This window comes from Aplysia californica, unplaced genomic scaffold, assembly GCF_000002075.1.
Source record: "Aplysia californica isolate F4 #8 unplaced genomic scaffold, AplCal3.0 scaffold00724, whole genome shotgun sequence".
Taxonomy (NCBI): domain Eukaryota; kingdom Metazoa; phylum Mollusca; class Gastropoda; order Aplysiida; family Aplysiidae; genus Aplysia; species Aplysia californica.
Window position 1 is genome coordinate 354,640 of NW_004797994.1, and position 8,007 is coordinate 362,646.

At 38.6% G+C, this 8,007-nt stretch overlaps 1 protein-coding gene across 1 annotated transcript in view; it reads left to right on the forward strand.

The window, feature by feature from the left end:
- The window catches only part of LOC106013218, a gene marked incomplete at its 3' end in the record, with an annotated part of 23,869 nt that overhangs the window by 1,170 nt on the left and 14,692 nt on the right, over positions 1-8,007 (forward strand).

An 8,007-nucleotide genomic window follows, 5' to 3' on the forward strand; every position in this document is an offset into this window, starting at 1 on the left:
TTTTGGAATACTGTCTATCGGTGTGGATGATCAAATTGATAAAAGCCAAGAAAAAATTAGGTTTTATAGCACAAAAGTAAGCTAATTTGATCGTCTTCAAAGATGCTATGGCTATTTCACTTTTCGAATCGAGCCGAACTGTGTACGCATGTCACCATTTTGTTTTGCCCGGAAGTTCTCGCAAGATCTACTCCTCCCCTCTCTCTCTCTCTCTCTGAATACTGTATCGGTGTGGACGATCAAATTGACCAAAACAAAGTTTAAAAATGATGTTAAAAAACAAAACAAAATTAATTTGGTTGTCTTCAAATACAAAGATGCTACGGCTATTTAACTTTCCGAATCGAGCCGAACTACGCGGGTCGCCATTTTGTTTTGCCCGGAAGTTCTCGCGCTACTCCTCTCTCTCTTTCTCTCTCTCTCTCTCTTTCTCTTTCTCTCTCTCCACTGCCCACAGACAAAATTACATGCTTTTAGTAGTAATAGATCTAGAACGTTTGTTCATAGCACAGAATTCTATAATTCTGTTATCACAGTGTAGAATTATGTGGTTCAGGGTGAACGCTTCACTGGTTGGCACGGTGAACGCCCACCGGGTGAGAATAGCCAAAAGACTCGCCTGCGCTATTCTCACCTGGGGTGAGAATAGAGGTGGCCGAAATTTTAAGGCCCAGTTCAAAGTTTTGAAGATCTCAGTCAGGGATTAGTAGTAGACTTTGGGAATTTAACGTGCTAAAGTATTATAAGATCACCCAAGAGAGTCTAGATCTCTAGATCTATCTAGATGAAGACCGTCGGTGAATCCTATTTAATTTATAACCCAAAACAATGTGGGTCTCCATTTCTGGTCCTTGTTCATCAGTGTCTGTTTGTAGGCCTACTGTTCACTTTTAGAATTTCATGTTATGAGTTAGAATAGGCCTACTGACTGTATTTGTGTGTATATATATGTCAAGCGCCATTTGCCGATCAACGCGATCTTAAGATGGCGCAGAACCATATGAAGATCCGCAGAAAGCGCGGCCATCTCGAGATGGGTGCGCCATCTACGGATTATTTCCGAAAATGAATAGAGCTTCGCGATCTTACTAAGATTGTGCAAAGCAAGCAAGAATAGCGCCATCTGTCGATCGCTTGGAAATACACACAAACACATACACAACATATTAAATATACACACATAGAGGCGAGAGTGGCAAAGAAAGAGAGAGAGGGAGAGAGAGAGAGAGGTTTTTGTATACACCCAAGATAGATAAAAAAGTAACTTCACACCACACAAAAGTAAGAGAAAGGCTGTATGGGCAAGTCCTCTTGCGTCCTCTTGAACCTTTAAAAATTTTTTTTGAAATTAATGATGATAATAAATTCTGCGGAGTTTTGTTTGTGAACTTTGCAAAATCGTTTGTTTGTGTGTGATGGCGCGTCGCACCCATATTGAGATGGCCGCGCTTTCTGCGGTTCGTCATATGGTTCTGCGCCATCTTAAGATCACACTGATTGGCAAATGGCGCTTGACATTCACAAGTGTACAAGACCTAATTTTGATTAGAGAAGAGTATCTAGAGAGCTATGGCTAAGAAAGTATTGAGGGAGAATTGTTTGTGATTTACTTTTAGATCACTTAAAATGGAACAGGGAGAAACATTCTGGGTAGCCCATGCTTATAAAATTCACAGTCCCCCCCCCCCCTGAATGCAGTTTGCAGGCGCTGTTGAGGCTACATTCATGCACCAAGGCTAGTCCCACACCGGCGCCGGGCCCGACGAGCGGGCTGGACTTTTTTCTGATACAAAAGAATGAACGCCGGCAGTTCTACTGTAACGACAGGTAATAAAAAACGGCCGCCCGCCCGCACCAAACCTGACATCCCGGACCAGACTTGTTCAATCCACACCGTCCGTGGGGCGAAAGGGGGTAATTTTCGTTGACCTTGCCTTTATAAATTCTTTCCCCTTTCCCGCCACGGTCTGTTGGTTTTTGTTTTAAGAGTGTTTTACGGCGCTCGCCGCGACGAAAGCAGACGACAGAACAGGAAAGGAGGTAAAAGGAGAAAATTTGGAAAAAGGAAATTTTCTGTCCCTGTCAAGTTTCGAGCCCAGGACCTATTGAATGAGAGGCAAGAAGCTTTTGCACCCCGTCCCCCCACGTTTCCTAACCACAACAAGGACAACAACTTTCTCCTCTACACTCCCTTTTTTTACTAGTATTAAACTGATGTTGTCTTACCGTTGGGTACTGGTGGCGGTATGGGCGCCACAGCCCGCAAAAAGTGGTTGTGTTGGGTCTGATCGTGGGGCCTGACGCCGGTGTGGGTCTTGCCTAAAGATTCGTTTAAAGGGAGCGTCCACTGCCGGTTTAAGTCAGCCGTTTTAGTTACTGACGTATTTTTAATATTTTGGCCAGCTTCAAGTGTTCCATCCCATGAGATGAAGGAAAACGAAGCGCCCTTACCGAATTAAAGTCGGGATGGATATAATGGAAAATTGGGGATGTGGTATGGTCAACAAGAGGTGAGAGATGGGAAACAGAAGGTGGGATTCGGAAGATGGGACTGGTCATAAGATGTGTACAATAATGACTGTATTGCACCGGGTCAGACCGGGAATTGATGCAGAGAGAAAATGACGGGAATCAATCGTAACTGTCTCTCCTCTTTCTCTAAAAACTTTCCTCTCTTTCTCTCCACCCCCCTCTTTCTCCCTCTATTTTTCTCTGTCTGTCTCTCCCTCCCTCCCTCTTTCTCTTCCCCTCCCCTCTTTCCTCTCTCACACACACACACACACACACACACACACACGCGCACACACACACACACACTGCCTGCAGGCAGACAAAATTGCACACTTTCAACTTGAGAACGCTTGCACGTTTGTTTACACGTAACACTTGTATACCACGGGCTGTCACGTGCTAACACAAGGTCGCACCCAAGTGAGCGCAAGTCTCGCCCGGACGCGAGATAGATATCTGGGGCAATTGAAACATCTTGGTAGGCGTGTGTACATTTTCGTCATACTCTATATCCTTGCGTTGTTGCGTAATTGAGAGTTCGTCGTTTTCCCTTACACAGTAATTGAAAACGACGAATGGTCGATCGGTCAAGGATCATTGCTTCGTTTTTCTTCATTCCTAGAGATGGAACGCTTGAAGCAGGCCAAAATATCAAATACGTCACTGACTAAAACCGGCTTTCTTAAACCGGCAGTGGACGCTCTTTAATGCCATGAACGTAGCCTCAACAGCGCCTGCAACTGCATTCACAGCGCCGTGAACGTAGCCACTGCGTTAAAAATTTAGGCCTAGATAGATCTAGCCTATTTAACCTAGCAAGTGGCTTTTCTCCGGCTTCGTGCCCGACTATAGATCGATGGCTATTCTCCGGTGTCAGGTATAGTTGCATACATGTTGCTTCTCTACTGCTTTCCATATGACCTCCCCTGTCGGCTCGCTTTATGGCCTCACACTTAGGGGTCGGCATTTCTTTAGGATGTGATTCACCATAGATGGACATCATACAGCCACTACTCAATGAAAGCTCCAGTGACGGAATGTGGAATTTCTGTGTCAGAGGTGGCAGCACCAGGAGCACCAACAACTCTCAGTCACAACCAGAAGTACGAGAAGGCGCATCTGGCACTGAACTCAGTTGCAACAATAATGGCCATAACGTGCTGACAGGGGAGATGGAAAACTGTGGAGAAGCGACGTGTGCAACTATAGGTGATGCCGGAGAATAGCCATCGGTCTATTGAACGGCGCGACACCGAAGACTAGCATCTTGCTTTAGCCTAATGATACAGCTCTAGATTCTGATAGTTTGCAGGGTAGGCTATAATACTTTAGAATTCAAAGCTATGAAGTCATTTTGTTGGAAGTCAACAAAACCTCTTCCTCAAGCATCCTCTTGATTTCAGAACCATTTTATTTTCTACCTTTTGCTTCGCCTCTTCTTCGAAATTTAAGTATTTCGGACTCAGGTCAGATTCATGTTCTGGGGTTCAGACAATAGAGAAAATGTTACCAAACAACCCTGTTCATGAATTTGATTTCCCTTCCCTTGGTATCATGTGTTTATTCCTTTCAGAGAACATTTTTGAAAAATAGAACAGTGAATTACTGGGTACTACTCAACTGAACAATTCATTGTCCAGCAAAATTTGAAAATAATGAATAATGGCTGTAGATTGGATAGAGCTACCACAGTAATCTACAGTTTTTAGTCATTTCGCATTTTCACTCTGTGTTGGGTGGGTTGTTTTTAAAGGGTGACCTTAAATTTAGGTCATGTGGCCTAAATAAGCTAAACCCCCGTCCCTTACACCTTACGGTTGCCCTATTTAGGCCACATATGGCCTCTCTATAAGCAGGGTTGGGTTGATTTAAATCAGGTTGATTTAAATCAGTTGATTTTTTAAATTTAAATCAACTTGATTTTTAAAATAAAAATCAGTGATTTAAATCACTTTAAAAAAAAAAAAATTTTTATTCAGTTTTTACATATTTCAACATTCAGAATTCCTTTCCTTGGTTTCATAAAAAACAGATATAAGGTTAAGTAGACTAATATAATCATGCTTAAAAGTCTTCTTTCCCTCCTTTCACTGTAAAATAATACAGTATTCAATTTACTTTTTTTCCCGTAATTGAAATCAGAGCTGGGTTGATTTAAATCAGTTGATTTTTTAAATATTTTAATCAACTTGATTTTTAAAATAAAAATCAGTGATTTAAATCACTTTTTAAAAAATGTATTCAGTTTTTATATTTATTTGAACATTCAGAATTCCTTTCCTTGGTTTTATTAAACAGATATAAGGTTTAGTAGACTAATATAATCATGCTTAAAAGTCTGCTTTCCCCCCTGTCACTGTAAAATAATACAGTATTCAATTGACTATTTTTTCATAATCGAAATCAGGGTTGGGTTGATTTAAATCAGGTCGATTTAAATCAGTTGATTTTTAAAAATTTAAATCAACTTGATTTTAAAAATAAAACTCAGTGATTTAAATCACTTTAAAAAAATGTATTCTGTTTTTACATCTTTAAACATTCAGAATTCCTTTCCTTGGTTTTATAAAACAGTATATAAGGTTTAGTAGACTAATTTAATCATGCTTAAAAGTCTGCTTTCCCCCCTGTTACTGTAAAATAATACAGTATTCAATTTACTTTTTTTTTCATTATTGAAATTAACCTTTTCGTTTTCTTTTTAGACAAACACAAGCGTGCGCGCGCACACACACACACACACACGCACGCACGCACGCACGCACGCACGCGCGCACGCGCGCACGCACGCACACACACACACACACACACACACACACACACACACACACACACACACACACACACACACACATTACCCCCCCCCCCCCTTCCTTTTAGACTGACATTTTCTTCCTTTTAGACTGACATTTTCTTCATTTTTTTGTCTGTAGCCATAATTCAGGCTTTTTTTTGCGGTTGCTTAAATTAATCATTAGTTAAAATAAAGACAATGCATTTTGCACTAAAAGAACATACTTTTAGCAACTAAAAATCCCAAACTGTGTCGACATTTAAAAAAAAATCCCCCCCCAAAAAAATCCAATTTAAATTTTAAAAATCGATTTTTTAAATTTTTATTTTAAAAATCCAAAAAATCACCAACCCTGTCTATAAGCCAGCCCCCTAACTGACCTCATTTGGCCACATTATATTAAAAAAAACCCCCAACCCTTCTTCATATCCATCTTCCTTCACAGCAGGACGTGTAATGAATCTAGAATCAATTTAAAGTCCCTTGTATGTCTACGAATCTGCAGTTAAAAACGGGTGCCGTTTGTACCTGAATTACCCGTACTGAATGTATTAATAAATGTATATTTTCTTCAAAAGTTGATAGGTGGGCCTGGGGATTTAGCGTAATATCGTCTAGTGTTAAGGTAGGGCAGGGTTTTAAACAGAAAAAAAAGAAACCATGGTGGGCAGACTCGGTTCAACATTGTTCCAGTTTAACTTCTACCTAAATTGTCATTCTTAATTAAATTTTTTTACTTTTTTGGAAAAAAAAGTGGTTTGTTTAATAATTATTAATACTTATTTTTTGGGAGGGTAAATCATCCCCGCAAGCCCAGATCTAGAGTAAGACTGTCACATGGCAACACGGAATACTGAATGTCTTTGTATTTTGAGGATTTGAGAGATAACAGATTCGAATGGCATGGTATGCTGATATAGGTTAATCTACATTAGAACATGTTTACACGGCAGTTTGTTTGTTTCTTAAGTAGATTTCTAGAACTAATCATGGATTCGCAAGATCGAGATTCTGCTGATCTTCTATAAGGGGGATAATAAGAGGAATGATTCTGAATGAAAAGTGGACAAAGGGTATGAATTGTGTGTGTGTGTGCCTGCCTGCGCGCGTGGGGGGAGGGGGGGTGGTATTTGTGTGTGTGTGGTTGTGGTGATAGAGAGAGAGAGTAAATGTGTAATAGTGAATAGTGTGTTTGTATGTATGTGTGTAATGTAAGTGCGTGAATGTTGTGTTCGTGAGTGTCTGTCTGAGTTGTGCTGTACAAATGTACATTATTTTGTTGAGAATTTTACATACAATGCACACAACTACAAACACCTCTTTACAAAGTCACAGAAGTCTTTTTTTTGTGGTACTTATAAAGGTAAGGTACAGGGTGATTTTAAAAATCACACGCAAGGATAATAGGACAAAATGGGCACTATCTTTACTGCTAATGGTCATAGACAAATCCTATATATCATTCTCTTTGTTTTTCTTAGCTGCTCATAATTATTAAAGAGATATCCAACTAGGTAGTAATTTCCTGATATTAAGGGCATTCTTAAGATTTAAAAACTTGTTTTTAGCGCTTTTCTCTAAAACGGATTCCATTTTTAAAAAAACCTATGACCATAAGTCAGCTCCTTATCCTTCTTTTTCAAAGAATTGTGCCTACATTTGTGAGAAACTATCTGCTTTCCAGTTCATAAAAAAAGCTTATAAAGTCATGCAAAATGTTCTTCAGAGACATAGCCCACTGGATCACATTTTATAAACTGTTGAAAGATGTCCAGAAAATAACCCAAAAAATCATCTTATGATCTTCACTTGCATTTGCAATTTTTTGACAAATTATAGACTTCCTCATTTTCTTTTTTTTTTCCACACATTTTTCTTCACTATTCATGACAACTCTATTGTTTTCAGTTATTATCAATTAGCAATTTTCAATGATTAATAATTTAACAAAAATATTGAGTCAGAGACTCACTATCTAAAAGGTCCACTGCTAATGCTAATTTTATCAAGGAAGATGGCACAATTTGATAATGTAAAAAAAAAGTAAAAGAAATATATCCTGAAAATAACAAAGTTATTTTGTATTATGTAAATCTGTGCATGTACTGAAAGACTGAGCAAAGGCTTTTACTTTAATCTAGACTGTTCTCTATTAGTAAGTAAGTTTGCGCAAAACAAATTTAAAAACTAAAAGTTGGATCTAGTAAAAGTAAAAGTGATTGTTATAATGATATTTATTATTATTAACTATGGAAATATAGTTAGATGCTGAATCTACAATTAACTATAACTGTGCAATTCAATATTTATTTCAATTCCAAAGCCCAAAGGTATAGCAATAACTATAATAAATCAATAGCTAGGTTTAAGCAAGCGCACATACTCTCATTTTAGTTACATAAACAATTCCATGATAGCTTTTTTTATTTTTGCTGTCAGCAAAATTGGAATTTTCATAGGAGCAAAGTTGCAAGTCATATAGTTATAAAATTATTCTTGGAAATTTACTTCTTCTACTAGCTTTTTTTTTTCCAGAGACAACAAAACGAAGGTTTAAAAAGGCTTCTGAATTGTGGGAAAATAATAAAACCTCGAATTCTTTTGACATACATTGTGACACTAAATCTTAAAATGACTTCTCTCTCTCTCTCTCTCTCTTTCTCTCTCTCTCTCTCTCTCTTTCTCTCTCTCTCTCTCTCTCT